This window comes from Mesocricetus auratus, unplaced genomic scaffold (genome assembly GCF_017639785.1).
Source record: "Mesocricetus auratus isolate SY011 unplaced genomic scaffold, BCM_Maur_2.0 Super-Scaffold_100026, whole genome shotgun sequence".
Classification (NCBI taxonomy): Eukaryota; Metazoa; Chordata; class Mammalia; order Rodentia; family Cricetidae; genus Mesocricetus; species Mesocricetus auratus.
This window is the reverse complement of record NW_024429207.1, coordinates 1194818-1219291: the sequence shown is the minus strand read 5'-3', so window position 1 is coordinate 1219291 and position 24474 is coordinate 1194818. Positions and strand designations below refer to the sequence as shown.

Here is a 24474-nt window from a genome sequence, read left to right as displayed (position 1 = left end):
GTCTCTGGGCTAGTGGGTCAGATGATGTCTGCCTTCACAAACTAATCTAGTATAAGTTTCCTATATCTTAGGTGTTTGGTACAGACAATGGAATGAACGGTGACTCGTATATCTATTCAATGACTCATTAATGATAACCATATATATATTTGTTTTCTGAATGTCAGCATCGTTATCACTCACATGACTGTCAGTATTATTGTCATTCTAGCCTACTAATAGCAACATTAGTTGAAAACAACTCTTTAAGAACTTAACCCGTCAGGCAAATATAATGATCAACTGAACAAAAACCAAAATGAACTCAAAAACAGAGTCCATAATGTTTACTTTATAAATAGTTCCTGATCTTCTTCTTAATTTTTTCACTTTAGTGCATTCCACCACCAAGAACCACAAGTCTAGCCCTCAGAATTGATAAGCATATTACATCAAAATAAGAATCCATGACGTTTAGAATAACAGATGCCTTATTAGAACAAGACAATGATTATATGTCCAACAAGCTGAGAAATTGGTTAACATTTACAATATTGAAAACTGAGAAATCATTCCAATATTAATTGCTATTTATCAGACCCAATAATGTAAGGTCTCATGTGAACAGTTGTCCATGTACTAACTTATCAGCAAACTTTCATTGAGGCATAGCATAAATATACGAGGATTGCTCTATATAACATGATGAACACTGAAACTAATGAAAACACTAAGATATTGTCATTAACTTAGAGTTCCCCCATGCAGCATTTTACTGTGCTAACAGTAAAAAGTTAGTCCCAAAGACTAACCAGAATTGGATCTCATAAACCATATTTGGGTGCTGTTGTCCATGCATTATTTTCAAGTTCAGAAATATGTTGTGAGAATATCATTTTATTTCCTATTGACTTGTATGAACTGACATGGAATCAACCATTATCATGGCCTAAAGACAGACAAGCTAATAGCTACCATAAACTGTAGAAGTTAGAAATATTTTAACTATGAATAAGATTGTAATAATCTGTATCAATGTTAAAATGCATTCATAAATGAAGTTGGGAAAAGATAAACCATAGTCTAGGATATCAGCACAGTTAGTGTTGAATTGAGAAGTAGTGAGAGACAGTCACATATGACTGCTGCTATTGATTATCAATCATGAAGTCAATAACTTATAGTTCAGAGAAAACCACAAATGTCTCCCACCCTTAAATTATTCCTCTGTGACAGTTTCTCAAAGAGCACTTAACTTATCTTTCATAATAATTATAGGTCATAGTATAAAAAACTAATTATCTCAGTTCCAAGCCCATAGTAAGTTCACAATAAACAAAGCTATTGGGTTGGAGTCATATTTTCTAAGAAACCATTTCAATATAGCATAACATAAGGAAACATTTATATGTAAAACTTTTATAGGAATAATATTTGTTTTTAGGGAAAGTAGATATATTACATATGTATGCTCAAGATGAGAATTAAAACTGATTAAAACTGGACTCCCAAATTAAGAATGTATGAAAATAGTGCTGGGTTAGAATGATTTGAATGGAACTGTCTTCTCCATACAATAGAGTAACTCTGAGATGGCAATGAAAGACATTTCTTATTTGTCCTGATTAACACTGATAATCACTCTGAGTTTTGTTTACTGTTTTCAGAAAGCATTTTGAAATAGCACTCCTTCCTCTTTCAAATAATTGAGACCATTTGTCTTTTGAGCAGATCTATTAGGCAACCCGAATGAAACTTATAGTATTAAAAATTGATTTCACAATGGACATAGTAATAGTTACAGAGGGTTCAGCTCTCATATATAAATCTTGCAAGTAGTCTTTGAACTCACAGAAATCATTTGTTTAAAATCAAATATACTAAAAATCATCTGAATTTTGTCACTACTGTGTACTTCGTCTTCGTGGTCAGAAACGGTAAGGCTCACAAATACATACAATGAAAGGCAAAGTTTAAATAAGTCAGCATTTTCTTTTTTAATTAAATGATTATATTTCATGGTTCATTTATTATATTTTAATAATATGTTCCAGCTCCTCTTTGACATAGTTCAAACATATCTGTGTTCCTGTACTAATTAATAAAGGCAAGGGAAAGGTAGAAGAAATAATTGAGGTATAACAAAAAGAAATGTTGGGACATATTCTTTTTATTAGCGAGTCAACAAAAGTACTGTAAAAACAGATAGGATGCTTGCATTTGACTTTTCAGACTTTAATGATGGTTTTAAACTTTGTGACATTTTTTAAATAAAATAACACTAGACAAAATTTAAATGCCCACATTTTTAATGATTTTTACATTTTGGTATCCTTTTTATAATCCTTCATACTTTAACAAAACAACTTTGAAATCCCAACAATCTTGCAATGTCATTGGAAGCTTTTTGCTTCAAAACTTATGGTGAGAATGGTTATCATCCACAACATTCAACATTCACAACTACAATGTCAGCAAACTAGTTTTGGAATTTGTCAGTGAGTCTTTTATGACTATAATATTATACTGAATGACTATAATATTATACAAGACCCTGGGCTAGATGAATTAACATGAACCTCAGCAATTGACATTCCATCTTTGGCTAGCTAGGCCTTGGCCTCCTTTTAAATAGGATACATAAAACCATTACTTGGTGATTTAGTGAGGCAGTGTCTAAATTATGGCAGAGATATAGAATCTTGCCTTCACAGTTGGCTGAAAGGCCACCCTTAGGTCAGTCTGTCTATTTTGGCTATATGAATGAGCAACTAGATACGATTCATTATTCAGCCACAGCATGTTATGGCAAAAATTAAAAATTAAAAATCTGAAAGGTTAACTCATGATGCTATGTTATGTCCACAGGGAAATACTATATTTCCTTTCAGTGTTGGTTCATTGACAGTTATCTGTGTCTTGCAATTCACAATTTTCCTCTTTTTATGCTCCTAGATCCCTGAAAGGAAAATATGCTATATACTTACAAAATTCTTTTGTATCAAAATTTTAAACCTTATATTAATCAATACACAAAAATATGTGTCAATGGAGCAATGTGTAATACTTAAATACGCATATACAATGTGTAATCCTTAAATTAGTTTGGCACATACAGCTCCCCAAACATCATTTCTTTATAATGAAATATTATAGATTTTTAAAAAAAGGTAATGTAATTGCTATCTACCATCATTCTATCATGAAACTAGAACTTCTTCTGTACAACTGAGATTTGTATCCAGTGACACCATTTTCAAAAGAGAAGAAAACAGTATTCTGTGCTATCTTGATATTTTTCAGTTTTAAATACTTCAGTGTAGTAAATTGTGTCTCACTGATATCTAAACATTCTCCATTCCTTAACCAAATAGGGATAGAGTGTGTCAAACAGGTGCGGTGGTGATGATTATATGTCTAAAAACCCAAATGCAAAAAGGTGAAGGCAAAGATACCAATATTACTACAAAATTAATAACTGAATTTGAAATATCTGTTAATTACATTAAAACTATAGTCTTATCTTCATTTTTCCATATATTAACATAATGAACATTGGTAATTTATAACTATTTGGATTCTTCTGTAAAATGCGTAACTCACAGGCCTGTCCTGACTGGCTTCTGAGGGGCAGGGTATTAAAAATTGGTTCAGGAGTAACATTACCAATTACAGAAGAAAAAGTAGTTGGAGAAAGTAAGGCAGATACCATAAAAATGTCTAATAGATATCATGATAGGGAAAGCCTTATATACTACTTTCTAATTTTATTGGGATATATGCTTTTTGATATTTTAAGACTGTTGATTAATTTGACTGCTTTCTCATTGAAGTACTGTGTTTACTTGAGAAATACAATACACAAAATAATAATAGTTGTACATGATTACTAACAAAAGCTAAGAAAATTACCTCAGCATGATGTTTCCCTCATGTGCCATTTACATACATTAGTATTTTACAGATGTCAAGCTCTTACTGATGGTTTTCTCCAACAGTCCATTAGCATCTTTAAACAAGGTGTGTAGTGGCATCTTGTTTCACGAGTGGACTTGTGGTGGTGGCCGCATCCTAGGGATAGGGACATGGATTCAGGTATGCTGATGTGACTCCTACGACACAGCCACCAGCACAAGACCACTGGTGAAACAAAATGCCACTACAAAGATGTGCATATGGGTTTCATAATTTAACGTTTTGCTTCAGAAATAGACTGTGTATTAGCCAAGTGAAGTATTTTTAAAGAGTTATTTCTAATTTATGTGTGTGTGTATTTGCCTGCATGCCCAAGGAAGTCTGGAGAGAATGGCAGATCCTCCAGAACCAGATTTACACTGAATCTCTGTCTCATGAAGAGGAAGGAGCAAGCACTGTTTACTACTGAACCATCTCTCTAGATGGGAAAAGAAACATTCTGATGACTAGTTCATTTACATGCTGTTGGTCCTTTGAGCTACCAGATCTTAAATATTCTAGTCTACACATACCTCACAAAAGTGCATATTTTTGTACTTGCATATTAAATTTTAGAGCTCCATCCAAGAAAATTTGACAGAAAAAATTAATTCATCTTTTTTTAAGTATCACAGAACAAACACATGCGAACTGACAAATTTGTTCACTCATTTTATTGTTGGTGTTCACTAAATAAGCAAATGTCTTTTGACTATATAACAAATGAGAAACAATGTAATAGATGTAAATGCTACAAAATGAGGATTCTTTTCTTTAATGGACTTTATCTTTGAGGAGTTTGTTAGTCAAGTTTTACGTTGCTGTGACTGAAGGAAAGATTTATTTTACTCCCAATTTTAGATATTTCAATCCATCATGTTTAGTAAGCACTGAGGCAGTTTTTATTATGGTGAACAAAGAGAGGAGAAATAGAAGAAAGAGGTCAAGAGTAGAGTTAGCTGTCAAGAATATTCTCCAAGCAAATCTCATCAGGCATAATGCCATGACCTTTCATTGGTCCATTCTATCTTTGAATTCACCAATGGCTTAGTCCATTCATTAGGTTGGATAACTTATGAACTATTTGTGACTGGAAATTCCCTCAAAGATACATGCAAAGGTTTGTTATACTAATCTCATTGGTATTTCCCAATCTAATTAAAACAACAGGCACAAATAATCACAAATAACCATCACAGGAAATCTTATCTAAGAGAATGCTAGATAAATATAGACGAGGACAGTATTTTGGTGTCATATGCACAGGCCTAAGTTCAAATTCCTATGTAATTTGCCAGCTATCAGATACTTGACTATAGTCTGTTGTTTGGATTAAATTCAATAATGAAGATTCCTTTATCAGAATTATCTTATATGTTCATTTCATATATGGTTTAATACAATAATGTTTGCATAGTGATAATTGTTACAAAACAAAGATTGTCAATGCAAAGCTTATTTAGATGGGTGCTGCAGATTATATAAGCCAGGTGTACATATAAACTAAAACCTTGGATTTAAAAAAACAAAGAATTAAGAAGGCTAAGCTGTGAAACGAAACCAGAAGATGAAACATAAGCAAGCATAAGAAAACAACAAACATAGCTGTATATGTTTGTTTAGAGACAATTCTTGGAAAATTAGCTGGAAACTAAACTGAAGAAATAGTAAACAGATTGACTGAATTCTAGATTACTTATTATTTGTTCTAATAGATACTTAACTATTATCAGAGAAGTGATTAGCCACATAATCTTTGCTTCACACACCAGCAGAATCAAAGCCTTTAGGTGGATCAGAGGTACTGATATAAATTAAAGCATCATTCTAATGACATTGCCTTACTAAGGAATGTGTTCTCACATGCAGTGCTGCCTTATAGATATGTATATAATTAAGTATATATGTTATACTTTAATAAGTATTACTTGAGTTGGCAATGCAGGCTAAAATATACATTAATTCAGTGAATATTACTTTACGGTCTGCTATGTAGCATGTGTTACTCTATTTCTGTAAATACACTTCAAGTCTCCATATGTGAAGTAGAGGAAACAGTAAGCAGCCCTTCATATATTCTTGTCTTAATAGGAGGTGACAGAAAGTGCTATAACACAGAGAAGAAAGTGTCTAAAATCTCCCAGGTAAACCCAGTGTCCACAACACCATCTATGCAGCTATTGAAATGATTCAAACTAAAGTAAAAAGGTCTGAGCCATAGTGATAGTAGTGGCCATATGGATAAGGGCATCTATGAGAGGCAGACAATTGGAGACCTGGTAGCTCACTGAATGTGGGAATAGACGGTTATATTGTGTGATCAGTTATAGGGCCTCAACGTTGACATGCAGACATTACTAATCAATGAGAGAGCACTGAAATCTATATTACACCCTCTAAACTCAGGAATATTGTGGAAGAAGAGGTAAGAGGATGTGTCTTCTGATCATGTGACTGATATGCTCATGATCTCACAAGAGAAGTGACTACCTACACAAGACCCTCACAAGACTGACCCATCAACATTCCAGCATATATGAGAGAGGAACTAATAAGGCCCAACCTCTAGCTGCATAGCTGTTTGTAGCTAATACCTGGTAGGGAAGGGAAGACATGTTCCTCAGTGGTATAGTCACTCGTACTTTACCATCATGTAAGTAAAAAAAAAAAAAACATGTCCATGCTCATGGAAGCAGTCCTAATTAAATGAGATAACACACACACACACACACACACACACACACACAGCATGAAAGCAGGAGGAGGACTTTGGAAGAAGAAATTAGGCAGGAAGTTGGGTACTAAGAGAAGATAAATTGGGCAGCTCTTTGATCAAAAAACATTGTGTGCTATATGACACTGAAAGAATAAATAAATGCACAAGAGATAAGTCAGGTCCTTTGGGTTCCAAAGTGACATGGTGTCATGCAGTATGGATCTCTCTTTTTTTCATCAAACTAACTCATTTCAAATGAACCTAGTTTGGAGTCTGAATGAATGTACGTGGATTTTTGTTTTGTTTTTTGCCACAAGTCTATATTACCTTTGAATCAACGAGTGCACTAAGATATGTGTGGCCCTTAGACTATAGTTCCTACAAGGCAGAACAAGATATGAACTTACTTGACAATTTTATTTTGTTCTGTTACCTGTTTCCTTAATTTGAGAGCCCTTAGCATGCCACATTTATCTTGGAAAATAGTATTACACACATAAAAATCCACTAGAAAGGAAAGGACTGAAAACATTTTGTGAGTTGACAGTTTGAGACACCAGAGATATTCGGAAGGATTATCTCAAATACTTAGGAAGAGATTTTTAAGTAGATATTCTCTACTACACTGTTGATGACTGTATCTGCCACCAGAATTACCTTTGTGGATTCCCAAATGGTCACTTTTGAGGGTGATTTCTTTCTTCATGTAGAAAGCTTATCCCACTAAACGATGAATGAGCAATGGCATCTCTTCCCAACTGGAAGGGTATATGCTCAGTGTGAACAGCTGCTGGAACAATGGTGGATGATTTTTTTCCTCTATAGAAAACAACCTTGATGAGCATACACAGTCACATTGCTTTCAGGACTAATGTCCATCTGTTGGAATGGACAAATTCCTAGTCACTTATTGGTCAGTCTGTAGGACACTGAGTGCCTTTGTCAATATTTTCTAGTTCTTTTTTCATGACGGTACTGCCCCATCTCATGGTCATTGGATGCATGACATTAAATCCCTTATCTCACAAGCTCATCTGAAAAAAAACCAAAATCAAAATTTTGTATAAGCTGTATATTAAAGTCCAGAGCACATAAAATCTATTATTGGTTTACATTTTTCTGTTTATTTCATTCTTTCTATAAATGCCAGAGGGTCAGCATAACATGCCATAGCTACATATATGATTCACTTAATGTTGTTGTTTATTTAGTTTGTATTAAAGGAAACTTTAATATCATTTTCCTTACACACACACACACACACACACACACACATACACATGCACCCCCCCCACGATCAGTCAATCGATTGATCAGATCAAATGGTGAAAGAAAGCTTAAAAAATAACCTTGCTTTGAGTTTCATTTCTAAAAATGTTTCATCTCCTTCCTCCCTTTATTTTGTTTTCCCTCTTCAGCTTTGCTTGGATTGACTGTTTCATAATAAGACTCCAGCTTATTTTTCCATCCATGACATCAGATCTAGGCATTCTTTGTAGGTCCTTGACCTTCTTCCAGTTTGCCCTCAAGTCTGAAGTCTCTCTAGTGGATTCCTCTAATTACTTCCTTCTTTCTTAATTTAGTCTTTCCAGTTTGCCCTATCACTGATCCCTGTTCATCTTCCAGAAATAGGAGTGTTTCACATTCTTGGCTCCTTTGAGAGCAGTCTCTTCATAGTTGATCACTTTCTAATTCCAAGAAGAGCCCTGGTATATTTCCCTCTGATTCCTTTTCTTCTTATGGTAAAGAGACTTCACTGTGGCTTTTCAGTGAATAGGGCTCAAAGGAAATGTAACTCTCAGTGGGTCCCTTCCTTCCTAGGATATAGAAACACAAGGATTCCATTTCCACAAACCTGTGTTTTTGAGACATGGGTTTATACAACACATGTCATCACAGAAACATTCATAAGAACCTTGGAATACAGAAACATTGTTCCTTTTTCTTGTTTTGAGACAGTTTTGTTGTGTAGTACAGAATGGCCTTTAACTCTTGGACTTATTTCTCCAGTCTTCTAAGTGCTGGGATTACAGGCACAGACCTCCATGTCTGGTGAAACTTGGGTTTAAGATACTTGTAACATACATTATGAAATGTGACTATGGGTTAATCTCATTATTATCTTCTCTCTGGCTACAAGTACTCTTTGTCCTGTAAACATAACAAATAAAAATAAAACAAAAATAAAGGAGACAGAGAGGGGGGAGGGAGAAAAAGAGATGAGAGAGAGTGATTTCTGGAAGATAGTGAATACAAATACGAAGTAAAATGTGTTAGATCTCTACCATGTCTGGATTTCTGGTATTCATCACTCTGGTTTCAGGAAATATAGGTAGAGCAATGTAATTGTTTCTTTGCTTTTGTGTGTGTTGTTGTTCTTATTGGATAAATAAGTAGAAAATACTTATATTGATTATTTAGACAAATTTTATTGAGTATATTTGTGACAGGAACTAATCTAGTTACTGTGAAAGACTGAACACTTAGTCTTTGTCTTCATGTGATACATGACACTGCTAAGGTGTCCAAAAACCTGGGACCTGGACAAAGGGAAAACCTTTCACTATTATTCTGTTAAAGGAACATAACAATAAGATGTATCCCAATGACATGTTATTAAGTCCATGGAGAAGAGCATCACTCTGCCCTTATCAAAGAAGTTCTTACAGTAAGGGGTAATTAACAAAGGGATTCAAATAGGACAACACAAAGCACTCAATCCTTAATAGGATATACTTATCAAACCCTCCCTTCATGGGTCATAGGTATTTATGGAACAGGAGGCTGAAAGATTGTAAAAAGTCAGAGTTGACTGATGAATCCAGGAAATGGAGTCTTACAGTCACAGTAGAACTCAGAACTAATACACATATGAACTCAGGTGAACTCTTAGAGGCTATGACAGCAAGCACAAAACCTGTATGTGTTCAAATCAGACAAAAATCTAAGCACTGAGAAGGGGAAGTAGACAGAAATTACCACCCTTTTATGAAGAAGATGTTTGCATTTGTTACCTGCTGAGAAAGGGAAAATTTTCCCCAAGGGATGTCACTGAGTATATCCATCACACACCAGGGCAAGTCACATGCTAAAGAATAGTTAGCCAACGCAAAAGGGACTTCATGTTGTTTCCTTTGTTTGTTTGTTTTGTACTTTCCGGGGAGGGATAATTATTTGTCATATTTATTTTCTGTCTTTCTTCTCTTCTTTCTTCTGCTGTTTGCCTATTTTAATTTCTCTGTATTGTTTTTCCCCTGGTTTTTCTTTCTTATTGCTGTTTGTTTTGTTGTTGTGTTGGAGGGAAAAGAGAGGGAGAGAGAATGAATTTGGGTGGGTAAGGAGGTGAGAAGTATCATGGCATGGAAGAGATGAGGAAGTGCAAATAATGTGATCAAATATATCTTGCATAAAAACTTTCAAATAAAAACGTTAAAAAAATAAAATGCTTAGTATTTTGAAGAACTATTTATGAGGTCCTCTGTAAAAGGTTTGCACAACAAGCTCAGCTAGAACAACATGGTGAGGCTTGTTACCAAGTTGTGAGCGTCAAAGCCTGGGTCCTGGCATCTCTTACAAACTAGGCCAGATGACCAGTCCTGAACTTGTGAAAGTCAGAAAAGCAATTTATTCCTTGTGACTGTATTGCAAAGAGGAATGACAAAAGGATTCCAGTGATGACACTCCATTCAACCCAGGTCTGTTTTCTAAACATGGACCATGAGGTTTATGTTTAAATAGAAAGCAATATATATACATAATCAAGCAACCCTTTTCTAAGTGTGGTTCCACCAATCACCAATCCATGTTTCTTTGAATCCAGTTTCTCATGCAAGGTAGTTTAACAAGTTGCTAAACCTTTATGAAGTCTTTTCTTGGGAGACAATTTTCTCTGGTTGGCACCAAGCTTTAACCTCATCCTTCTTCCAGCAAGAGATAATGGGGGAAATTCCAGTTCCTTGGGGACCATTGTTTCAATAATCTGACAGTCAAAGGGAAGCAAAGTGTCTCTATTATCTCTGCTACTGCCAGGACATCCACAAGCTGCTAGTTAAAAGCACCATGTTTTCAAAGACTGGAGATCAGAAAAGTAAAGAGACTTCTTTACAGCTAAGAAGTGACATAGCTGTGTGAGAACTCAATCTCAAAGCTAGAGACTCATAGCCTCCACACCCTCGCATTCATAATTGAATGGGATTGTCTGTTTTCCAACTCTCTAAGTACAGGAAAAATCTTTTTCCTGTCGTTATTAATGTTAAAGTTAAATCATTGCAACTTTAATGTGAAATGGTCTTGATTACTCTGCAAGATGCTGTTTTACTGGTTACCTTGGGAATCATGGTGGAGGTCTTCTTTACATTGTACATGCTCTCTCTCTCTGTCTCTCTTTAGTTTTTTGAGACAGGGTTTCTCTGTGTAGCGTTGCTCTCTCTTAACAACAACAGAAAAGGCTGTACTGACTCTTGAATCAGTATCCTGCATATTATGGCAAAATCTAAAGAATTTTAAACATGTTTTAGGAGAAGAATATCTTCAAGAAAACCTGAACTGGAAGGCAATTCCACTGGCTCAGAAACAGCTAGAAAATTGTCTTAAACCTGTGAACCAATGACTGCATCTTACGGGAATTCCCAAGAGACTGTTAGTACTGTAATTAGAAATACTTTTTTCTCCAAACCTCTTTCCCAGCTTTCATCTTTTCTTTCCCATCTCTACAGTTCCATGCATCTAAACTAGAAGCTGTGAACTGTTTCAACAAAATATTAGCAAAGTAAGAGCTCTCTTAAAATTCCCAAGATGTTTTCATTATGATAGAATTGAAGGCAAATTAGATACTCGGTTTTGATGATGAGTTTTAACAATCTGACATTTTTTGTTTCTTTTACAGGAGTATATCAACTAACCAAAATAAAAGGAATTACTTTGTCAACATACTATAGCATACTTAGAGTTATTGGAAAACACAAGAACTTGCAGTTGGTTAATGAACACCACTTAGTTCATCTTAAAAATTATTTTAATTTATTAAAGGGTAGTTTTACTTATTTTCATCAAATCTTAATGGCTGAAATGTTTGGAAATACAGTCTCCTCTTTTGGCCGTCATCAAACATGCAAATTGCAATGAGGACAGACATTCAGGATGATAGGGATACTGAGAATCACAGAATTTGATGAGAGGATAGCAATGGAAAGTAATAGACACAACACTTTTTTAAACATTAAATTTGTTGATTTCATTTTATGTGTGAGTATTTTGGCTGGATGTACGCATAGGCATCACATGTTAGCTTGGTTTTCCCAGTGGTCAGAAATGAATATCATACCCCAGAAGAGAGTATCAGATCCTCAGGGAACTGAAGCTATGGGTAGTTTGTTGTGGAACATAATGTAGGTGCTTGAAATCCAGCACAGGTCCTCTGCAATAGGAACAAACACTTTTAATCACTGGTCCATCTCTTCAGTCCCCCCAACACTTGGTTTAGAAAGCCCACCATGCCTTGAACATGCTTATTCCCCGTTTATTCCACCAAGAATTTTATAGACTATGAGAAAGCATAAATATGTGGTTGTAGTAGTTACTTTTCTCATTGTTATGACCAAAGATTTGCCACTCTTCCTTCAACTATTCTGTGTGTTTATGGAGAGTGTAAATATACTGTTATAGTAGGAACTGATCTTGTTGCTATGAACAAATGGGTATAAGAAAGAATTTAAAGGTTTGTTCACAGCTCTAGGGAAAATAGCCCATCATGGCAAGAAGGACAGGTTGGGAGGAGTGTGAAGTGACTGGTCACATTACCTCTATGTCAAGGAGAAGAAAGAGATGAATGCTGATGTTCAGTGTAATCATATAGCTTTATTTAAAATCAAAACCTTCAATATCTTGAAGTTAGTGCCGAAGAAACTTACCATAAATACTTATACACAGCAAATACAATAATACATTATTTAAAATGCACAGTAAAACTATGTAAATTGTGTTTCAATTTAATAGAAAACAACAGTCTGACAAAGTTACAAATTTCAAATAATGTTAATTATTTCATTTTGATTAGAAAACAATAATTTCCTTACATATGATTTTATAAATTTTAACACATACACATGTGTATATTTTAGTCTATAATACTATATGCCTGTGAGTAACACATATGTAGTTATACTGTTTTCACACTATCTCTTTATCTAAACTCATTGGCCTCTAATAAACTTAAAGTTATCTCAGTGAACTTTATTTTCTTTATATTTATACTTGTAAGACAGCATAAAATTTGATGCACTATTTTTACAGCTCCAATAATTTAAATATCATTTTTTCTTTAGATAAAGTTTGGTTTCCATAATTTCAATCTTAAAATGTTTATCTAATGTTTTCAATGCACTGGATAAATCACAAGTTGTTTAGTATGCTTCAGCATGTTCTCAGCAAAATATGGCTATATCTTCTTTCTAGGTTGGAAGAATGTTAGACAGTAGCTTATAAAAAGAACAAAATTAGTTTGAAAGAAGGGTTACTCAGGAATGTGAGGTCATCAAAAAGCCCATTTCTAAAGGGTGACTTCTGGGTTGTATTATATTATGCATGCAACAAGAGTTAGAGACTGGCATTTGAAGATGAGAAGTCACATCAAGGCTAGAAGTAACATTGTTTATTTGTGATATGAAATCAGAAGCTGACTGAACAACTGGTAGATAAATCAAACTGAAACTTTCTAAGAATATAAAAGGGAATTTTAAGAGAGAAACTTCAATGTCACAGATTAAAAAAAATTCTTAAATATCATCATGCCCTGTAGCTTTTTCTAATGACAGAGTTTATGATTACAAATCAAGCTCTCATTCTAAATTGCTTCTGAAATCACAAATTTATCAAAGTACTTAAAAATACTATCAGGCCAGCTAGGGAACCTGCATAAGACTAAATCAGGTCCCCTGAATGTGGGTGTCAGTTGGGGAGCTTGTGCAGTCTATGGACCACTTACAGTGGAACCAGTATTTATCACTAGTGCCTGAATGGGCTTTGGAGCCTATTCCCTATGGAGAAATACTCTCAGCCTAAATATAGGGGGGAATTAGGTCCTGCCTGAAATGATGTGGCAGACTTGGATGATCCCCCATGGGAGGCCTCACACTCCCTGAGGAGTGAATGGGGGATGGGATGGGGAGATGGTGGAGGGAATCGGAGGACAGGAGAGAGAGGTAACTTGGATTGGTATGTAAAATAAGATTGTTTTTAATTTAAATAAAATTAATTTTAAAAAACATTGTTCAGGCATAAACTGATATAGGAATTGAACGGTCCCTTATCAAATCATACATTTAAAAAATCTGCAAAAGACAAGGCTATTATTTAAAATATGTTAAAACCCATGCATTCAATTGCATTAAAACCCATTTATAAATATATAAATAAATTACATTACTGAATATATGCTAATCCAGGTCATTGCCTAAAGAGAAAGAAGTAATTCAAATATATTTCTTTTTGATGTTGCAGGTGTTGATGTTTATGTTTGTTTTCATTTGTTTCCTGGACTGCCCTCAAACTCAAAAACCTTGTTTCTAAACCTCCTGGGGTAGCATGTACATGCCATCATGTCTGGCTGTTATATTTGCTCTTATTACAAAAACTTGTGTATTTTTCATTTGCTTGTGTGTGTGTGTGTGTGTGTGTGTGTGTGTGTGTGTGTGTGTGTGTGTTCATGTGTGGGCAAAGGTACATGTGTGGAGGTCAGAGGACAATGTTTATACCAGTTCTCATCTACTACCTCATTTGAGATAGATTTTCTTATTTGTCTCGGTGCACGCAAAGCTAGAGATTTGTGGGATCTCTTGCTTTGATTTTTCATACTCATGTAGCACCACTGGGATTACAGACATGGGATCTACCACAACATGGGTTTTGGGGATCTAAACTAAGCTCCTCAAAATCACACGAAAAGATTTCAACAACTGAGCCATCTTCCCAGTCCCAAATTTGGGTTTTGAGAATTCAATATCTATTTATCAGTCTGTCATCTTACTATATCCCAGGGTTCTAAACAAGTTTCTTTTAAAATGCGATAAAATAATTTTCTGGCTGCGCCACCCACGGGTCCAGGTAAACCAGGGCTCATTTCCTGGCCACCTGCCGGTGCTTAGGGAATGCCACAGCGGCTTCCATCCCAGAGGCAGGAGGCAAGGCACCCCAGCAGCCTAATCTCAGGCTCCACCCAAGGGACAAGGCCGAATGCCTGTGCATATACCAAAAAGATGCCCATTCACACAACAAGGATGTCTGTTCCACTGTGTTCATAGCAGCATTATATGTAACAGCTAAATCCTGGAAGCAACCTAGATGCCCCACAACTGAAGAGTGGATAGAGAAAATGTAGTACATTTACACAATGGAGTACTACTCAGCAAAAAAACAAAAACAAAAACAAAAACAATGGAATTTTGAAATTTGCAGGCAAATGGATGGCACTAGAGGAAACCATCCTGAGTGAGGTAACCCAGACACAAAAAAACAAACATAGTATGTGCTCACTCATATATGGATTTTAGATATGGATCAGGGGAGTGTCAGCCTACAATCCCAGTGCCAGTGAGTCTGGGAAACAGGGAGGTTTCCAAGAGATATGCATGATACCCCAGAGAAGTGAAATGAGGCAAGATCTCCTGAACAGATTGGGAACATGGGGGAGGGGAGAGGGACCAGGAAAAAGAGAGGGGGATAAGTGGAGGGGAGAAGAAGGCATGCGGGAGCAGGAAGCTTGAGTTGAGGTAAGAATAGAGGAGAGCAGGATGAGAGATACCATAATAGATCGAGTCATTATAGGCTTGAGCAGAGAACTAACACTGGTGAGATCTCTAGAGATTGACAAGGATAACATCAACTGGCAAACTAAGTAATAGCAGAGAGACTACATTAATAACCCCTCTTTGATGATAAGGTTGATGACTACCTTATATGCTATCCTAGAACCTTCATCCAGTGACTGATGGAAGCAGAGACAGATACCCACAGCTAATAATGGAACTGAAATCCTGGAACCCAGTGACAGAGATGGAGGAGTGATGAGCAAAAGGGTCAATACAATGATAGTGAAACCCACAAAGACACCTGACCGGATAAGGGGGAGCACTTGAATCCCAGACGGATGTCTGAGAGGCCAACATGGACTGATCCAGACTCCATGAATGTAGTGCCAGAGGGGAGGCCACAGATATCACTGGGGTCTTGGGTAGTTTATCAGTGTTTACTATGGTGCATAAATGATCTTTGGGAGCCCATTCCAAATAGAGGGTTGCTCTCTCAGCCTGGACACATGGGGAAGGGCCTATGTCCTGCCTTGCATGAAATGACAGACTTTGGATATCCCCTCAAGGAGGGCCTCACCCTCCCTGGGGAATGATGTGGAGATTGGATGGGGGTTGGGGAAGCTGGTGGAGGGACAAGGGAGGAGGGGTGGCAGAGGGAGCTGGGACTGTTATGTGAAGCATTCATGTTTCTAATTTAAATTAAAACATATATTGAGGAAAAAATTTTCTGTGAAAATGAGCACATAATGAAGATATTTGATATTGAAACCTTTTAAGTAAAATTCAATTTTACTTGCTTTTATCTATTTCCAAGCAGCTCGAAGCAATAAATATCATCTATAGATAGAGATACAGATACATATCATAAAGAAAACAATATATTACCTTCTTTAAACGGTGAGATATTATATCTAAACTATATCTAAGTTCATCCAGTGGTTCACCTAAATGTTTACATGTTTTCTGTACATCTAATACATTAGAAGTTAGTAAGCATGCCCAATCAAAATATGCCTCTCTCCACAGTCCCAGGCTTCATATCGTTTTGGACATTATTTCATGAGAAGAAGAAAGTTAGTTTGAAAGAAGGTGGTCACTTTGGGAATGGGAGGTCATTAACTGCCTGTTTTAAGTGAGTATGTAAAATGTAGCAACATTGTGACTAATACAGCACAAATTTCTTCAGTTGCCAAACCATTGTTATAAAATATATAATAATTTCAAAGGACTTTTGTAGTGCCACCGGATCTTTATCATATATATCTATGAAAAACTCAACTTACCAGGCATTAATGAATAAATTCATGTATGTATAGTGACAATTATTATAATAATAGCATACTTTTTTCTATCTGTTGTTACCTATTGCCCTGTTTTAGTTTTATCAGAAAGAATAGGTTGTTAGAAGTCAGTATCCTTTTCGAACCATGATAATTGTTCAAATCATATGCATGTTGCCAAGCTTGTGATGAGCAGGGAAACTGCTTGACCCTTCCACACTAATTCTGTAACTGAAGCATCAGTGTCTCATGGAGAAAAATCCATGGACTTAAGACTTGAAAATCTCTACACTTGAAAGTGCCTCAATAGTTTCAGCTGCAAAATGAGGATGGGTGTATATTCTCCACAATTTGATTTTAACATTAAATGAGATAAAGTCTGTGTACCTCCTCAAATACCAAATGTGCTAGAGACTGTAATATTGAGAATGATTACCTTAAAATTTTGTATCATTTGCCAGGAAGCAGTGCTTAGTTGGTTGTATATTTTTGCCTGTCATTGTCATCCTGGAGGCAAAGTGTCTCCATAAAATATTAACTGTTCCCTAATCCATAAAAATGTGGATTTATTTTCTATGGGAGTCCTTTAAGTAGTCAAGCATGAAAGTGAAAAGTGCTTTGATGGCCTTTCTCCACTTAATCCCTTAGATGGAGGAAATCAAAAGAGCCACAACTATATTATGTTAATGATCACAGTTTTAAGATACCCTAGACCTACAATAAATAACCCATGATGTCCATAACCACTATGTTACTCATTATTCATAATCAAAGGACTTCCATGACATTTATATACTCTGTTAAACTGCCCATATCTCTGAGGAAGACAAGACATTGGCAGGTGTGTTTTAAACCAAACACAGTGAGGCCATTCATGCTTATGACCCAAAGCATGTTAGAAGATTCAGCCCTCAACTCCGGCTGTTATTCAATTATAGAGAAACTAATCTCTCATTGCACATTAATTAGGTATAAAATTATGAACTGTGCCTCTTTATATTTGTGCCCTAACACTGGGCAGTAATATTAGTTGAGTGATTATTTTTATATATACTTTAATAGCTCAATATATTTAAAGGTGGCACAAGTGTCTCTTGACTACATTTTATTCCAATAGACATCATCAGGCAATTACTCTCAGCAGTTGATGTACTGCCATCACCTGATGCTTGAACCTGAGCAGGCTGTAATATCAGCTACCAAGAAAAGATACACACCTCAGGCTTTCAGGAAGGCAGGAGAGTCCATGACCTTTATCAGATCTTATTTTAAGGATGGTGGAGAGACTTTTGAAAGAGCTGAAAATGCATTCCAGAGAGATCTATAAGGTTAATTAGCATTGCACTTCTTAAAGTAATGTGTTCTTTTAAATTCACTACTAAACTACAAATACTCCTGTAGCATTGACCTCTAAATGCAGGATTGGACCATCACACCACTGACGGTCCTGAATTACCAGGCTAATCATAAATGCCCTTTGGTGGAGAAATATTACTGCTTGACTTCTCAGGTTTACAGGACTTAGTTTGGTCCCAATACTCTCCTTGTTAGATAACAGAAAAGAAAATATTGCAATACCTAGATACAAGTCATTCATGAAGGCTGTGTGCCTTCTGTTGTTTCAGTAAAATTCTCAAGTTGATAGAAAATGTTGGTGACATCAAGATGCTATGAAATGTGTAATAACTTTACATCTTATCTTGAATCATTAGAAAATGTACAGAATTACAAACATATGTAGCTATTGGTGTATTACACAAACTAAAATTCACCATAATACCCTCCTCCTTAATGTATCTGAGATAAGTTCTATTCATTCCCAATAATAATAGTTTATCTCTCATAGAAGTGTCCCTAACAACTTACAAATCATTTTGAACTCTGGTCAAAGGACTGCTCTTCCATCTCATAGGAACAAGCTAAAAATTAAAGATGAAGTGTCAGGCTACAGAAATATTTACATTAATGTTATGGTGATATAATACATAAAATCATAAAACCCAATGCTAGTTTAATGGATAGACTATGGTAATTCTAGAACATAGCTCCTCCAAAAACAAACAAACAAACAAACAAACAAAAAGACAGGAAGCAATGCCTGGAAAAATGGTCTGAGCATATGGAATAAAACTGAAAACATTTCCAAAGGTTACTTGTCCCCTTGTCCTTGAATATGGAGAGAATTACTATGTCTCTAAAGCAATTCTGACACAATTTGTAACTTAAAATATGTGTCATAGGTAGCAGATTATTGTAATAGATTTTCAAAACAGTCAACTAAATCTACATGTAATTTAGCATGTCTGTGTATACTTGGTGCCTTGACAGTTTCCTTAGGTCCCTGAGATATAAAATGAAAGGAGGACCCAAAGGTAATGCGGGTTACTCTTTCCAGATACAACCACATTAGAAATGACTTGATATAGGTCTTGTAAAACTCCGATTCTCAAACAGGAAGATGAGCTGAGTGATCTCAAAACAGCTAAAAAAATGCTTATTTTACAGGTCAAATGAAAATCCCACTAACTAATTTGTTAGAGCAGTGCTTGACACTTAGAGGAGCTGGGTTTGCTCAACTGAACTCCTCAGAAGTGACTGGGCAATGTCAGTGTTAGGGGCAGCCACGCTTTTGCTCCCCTCTGACTGGTTTGCTGAACTCTGGCAGGTGATTCTCATTATCCTTTACATGTGTGTAATGAAATGCAGAGGTGAACACCCCCACCTCCAAAACTGCCCCCAGTGACTCAGCCTTTAGAAACAGCAGAACTCATGGCTCCACTGCAGTGTTTTCCATCTCTTGGCCTCTGAAGAATTAGAAAATCAAGCCCATGACTCTTTACTTTTTTGTTTTTGTAGTTTGTCCACATATTTGAAGGCTATCTGCTTGCATATATTCATCAGTTGTAAAAAGAAATTAAAGAAATTTAATGATTATTTTGAGTAAAAGAAAAGCTTCGAACTCTTTGCCCTCAGTAGTAAAACTTGATACAGGAATGGTGGTTCTTCTTTTCCGTGAATTATAAGTGTGACTACAAAAGCATGGGCATAAGATATTCCTTCCTCAAGCTATCTTTTTTTTATTTTTAAGTTTAAATTTAGATTAGAAACATGGTTGGTTCACAAGTCAGTTCCAGGTCCCTCTCTGTTTCCCTCCCCTCCTCCTGTGCCCTCCCCCACCCCAATATCCCCAGTGAGGGTGAGGCCCTCCATGGGGTGTCCATAGTCTGTCATTTCATCCAGGGCAGGGACTAGACCCTCTCCCCCAAGAGTTCAGGGTGAGAGTTCATCTCACATTGTTGGATGGGAGTCCAAAGTCCGTGTGTATACTCGGGATGAGTACTGATCTACTGCCCAAGGCTCAATAGATTACCTAGGCCTCCTCACTGACGCCCCGTTCAGAGGATCTTGATCAGTCCCATGCTGGATTCCCAGGCATCAGCCTGGGATTCAAGAGTTAACTCGTGTCAGGTCAGCTGTTTCTGGGGTTAAACCAGCCCAGTCTTAACTCCTTTGGTCATCAGTCCTCCCTCTGTTATTGGCTTTCTTGAGTTCAGCTCAGTACTTAGCCGAGGGAGTCTGCCTCTTCTTCCATCAGCCACTGAATGAAGTTTCTGTTTCTCAGACTCTCTGGCCATAGGATTGTAGGCTGGCACTCCCCAGATCTATGTCTAAAATCCATATATGAGAGAGTACATGCCATGTTTCTCTTTTTGTGACTGGGTTACCTCACTCAGGATGGTTTCTTCTAGTGTCATCCATTTGCCTGCAAATCTCAGGGTTTCATTGTTTTTTTCTGCTGAATAGTACTCCATTGTGTAAATGTACCATATTTTCTCTATCCACTCTTCGGTTGAGGGGCATCTAGGTTGCTTACAAGTTCTGGCTATTACAAATAATGCTGCTATGAACATAGTGGAACAGACATCCTTGTTGTATGAATGGGCATCTTTTGGATATAGGCCTAAGAGTGGAGTTGCTGGGTCTTGTGGTAGGTTTATTCCCATTTTTCTGAGGAATCTCCATACTGATTTCCAAAGTGGCTGAACCAGTTGGCACTCCCACCAGCAAGGGAGGAGTGTCCCCCTTTCACCACATCCTCTCCAGCATAAAGTGTCATTGGTGTTTTTGATTTTAGCCATTCTGACAGGAGTGAGATGGTATCTCAGAGTTGTTTTGATTTGCATTTCCCGGATGGCTAAGGATTTTGAGGACTTTCTCAAGTGCCTCTCAGTCATTTTAGACTCCTCTATTGAAAATTCTCTATTTAGTTCTGCAGCCCACTTTTTAATTGGATTCTTTGGTGTCTTGGAGACTTGCTTCTTGAGTTCTTTGTAAATTTTGGAGATCAACCCTCTGTCAGATGTGGGGTTAATGAATATTTTTTTCCCATTCTGTGGGCTGTCCTCAAGCTATCTTAATACCGATAAACCTTAAACAGTGGACCAAAGAAACACACACTACATGTATTTTTCTACATAAGTTTTCAAATCTGTTTTATTCATATCTTCTTTAAAAGTTTGAATTTTATTTTTAAAAGAGACTTAATTAGAAACATTCTACCTGGTTTTGACCATGTTGAAAAAGTTAAGTAGAAGTTACAATATAGGAAGTAATTAAAGCAAAAGTATTAAAGGAACTGATGTTTAAAATCAGAAAAGATCGTATCTTCCATGATCCCCAATGCAAAAGAAATGAAGAGAATCTAAAAATGTCATTTTATGGTGAAGAGAAATAACAGATTCAAGTTTCAAAACAATTTTGTTTCAGTACATAAGGCAGGGAATGGGCTACACTGTACAGTGCATGACTTTAGGTCACAGTGGCTTTACAGAGCAGTGAAAAATCTCTTTCCAAACAGGTTCAGGCTGAGCTGAGATTCTGCTCAATGACATACTTCATCAGGTCAATGGGACAATATGGAACATTGCTGGGAATCATGGCAGAACACAAGAGGGGCTGTAACTTGAGCATTGACTTGTAAAGACAAGTAATCAGACTGGTCCACAGAGTTCAGTTTATCTTCCAGAGGTCAAAGCCATTTCAAGCTGGCCAGGAAGTGTTAGAGGATTCATAAGCTCAAAAAGGAAGAAAGCTATGTCATGAACAGCACTGATGGATGGGGTATTCAGTTTGCCATCTGGACTCCAAACAGAAGGTTCCTTTGCCAATCGACAATAGCAAAAGTAATATAAACTATGTATCAGTTTCAATATTCTCCCATCCAAACTAGGCCAAATGTCTCTTCAACAAGATTCAAATAACTTTTATATAATTCTCAATTCAAGACAAATTATCATTTGCTCGGAACCCTGACATGCATTGATAGGAACATGTACCCAGCACCCTCAGGAACATGAATAAATGGGAAAATACCAAGAATTCCCTGGAATTCTTCAGTGTAGTTGGTTTCTTTCTTTTTGTTCTTTGGGGACCTGCCACCTAGCTCCCAAATAAATGCACAGAGACTTATCCTTTTTTATTTTTAGGCTACACAACAGAGTAGACACATTTTCCTTTAAAGTTTGTTCAACACAGGTTTCAAGCTCACTGAGGTGGTTGACCACGTCCACGACCAAAGCCTCCTCTAATCTGGAATTCCATGGCTGAGCCAGCTCCAGCCTCAGCCTTCTTGTTGGCACCAGGGGCACAGCACTCCTCCTGCAGGTGTCTCTGTCTGCCTCCCCTCTTGTGAATCTTGCCAGTCCCTCACCCCCTGGACCTTTGGGCCGATGCCTGCCAGTTTCCGGACAGCTACGGAGCAGGGTTGCAGGCAAGATCTCTGGAGGTAGGTGTAGGTAATCTCCGAGGTACTGGATGCCCTCGTTGGTCAGGTACCAGTAGAAGTGCCTCCAGTCAAACTGCTCCTTCACCTACCCTCATGACTTCAGACTGCATAGCCTTCATCACATGAAGGTTGGGCATGTTCTTGTCTGCCAGCTTGGGGTGTTTGGACATGTGGACATCCTTCTTGGTGACCATCACTCCTTCCTTAAAGAGAAGCTCATAAATGGCAATACGGTTCTTCTTGGGCATCAACATACCGTCGGCTGTAGGGTCCGAGACGGAGGCCGGAAAGCCAGATATTTATTCTTATTTATAAATGCCTGGCCTTAGTTTGGCTTGTTTCTAGCCAACTTTTCTAGTTTAAATTATCCTGTTTCTCTTTAACTATGTTTTGCCTCTAGGATTTGCATCTTTCTTTATTTTATATATCTTCCTGTCCTTCTTACTCTGTGACTGGCTATGTGGCTGGGTGACTGGCCGCCCTCCTCCTCTCCCAGTCCTTCACCTGCTCCTTTCTCTTCATGTACTTCTTCCCTAGTCTAGATTTCTCCTCCTATTTATTCTCTCTTCCTGCCAATCCCGCTTATTTCTCTCCCCTGCCTATCCATTGGCCATTAATCTCTTTATTAAACCAGCCAGGTGTTTTAGGCAGAATACATGACAGCTTTACAGAGTTAAACAAATGCAACATAAAAGAATGCAGCACATCTTTGCATCATTAAATAAATATCCCACAGAATAAACGAGTGTAACATATCTTAAACTAATATTCCACAATACTTCAGAAGTTCTAAAAGTATACTGACGAATTTCACAAAGGTATGATAGACCAGAAGGGTTCCTGTTTGGGTTGCAATTATTTTTTCTAGAAGCTTTCTCTTTTCTAAGTTTTCTTCCTGACTTTGAAGACTCTTAAAAATATATTTGTTTATTTTGATGTGTGTATATGCACCTTGTGCATGCCCATGGGTGGTTGTGAGCTACCATGTTGGTTCTGGGAACTGATTCTGGGTCATCTCAAAGACCAGCAAGTGCTCTTAATGACCTAGACATTTCTCCAATTCCCTTGGCTACACTTGAAATTTTTCCTACCCCTGTTCCTCTTAACACCCTCCTCTTTATCCTCCCCACCTTCTTCCTTGATTGCATTTGAATCAGAACTGGCACTATGCTTCCAGTCTCCAAGAAACTTAAGGAACCAAGGGCCATGTTTTATTCTTTAAAGCACATATTTAATTTTTTTCCATGCCTATGACTTTTTTCAGCAGTAGACTGAAAACTTTAGCAGCCTTTTCAATGCCTATCTCGGTTATGAACACAGCATTCATATCCAGAATTCTTTCTAAGTATATTTCTTATTTTTACATTTTTTCATTCCTGTATCATGTTTTTTTCTCTCTCCCTTCCTATTTTTCGTCATATGTACAAGCCTTAGAACCGGCTGAAGTTGGAGAGTCATAGCTTTCAACTATTCTCTGAACTATTTTATTCATATGTAAGGGTTTACAGTGTGCCACCTTAAACCATGTAAAAGGTTTTAATAATGAGGACAAACAACATTGTCTTTGACATGATCTTCGTTGCCGGCCATTTTAATCAGCTTTGGTTGCCTGCCATCATCTTCCTTCTGATCCCACAAGTTCGTCTATCACAGGATTTTATTTTGTTTGTCACAGCTTTCCATTGACTTTGCCAATGTCATGGGATAACAAGAATTTGGCCAAAGAATATCCTGGAATCTCATCCTTATTGCATACTGGCAACCTATTTCCCATTGTTACTAGTCTCTGCTTGTCTGTTCGGTAGCAAGAGGAGCTGAAAGTGGCCAGGAAGTAGTCTCCACTTCTATGTTGATGCAACTTTGGATTCATCCCTTTGCAGCACGATTTCTCCTTCTCTACGAGTACTCCTACACCTTCAAATTGAAGGTTAGGGGTAGGAAAATAAAGATTTTGTC

General features: G+C 36.9%; 1 pseudogene; it reads right to left on the bottom strand.

Annotated features, from left to right (window-relative positions):
• Positions 1-22270: 22270 nt before the first annotated feature.
• LOC101828613 lies at positions 22271-22796 on the bottom strand (annotated as a pseudogene).
• Positions 22797-24474: the final 1678 nt, after the last annotated feature.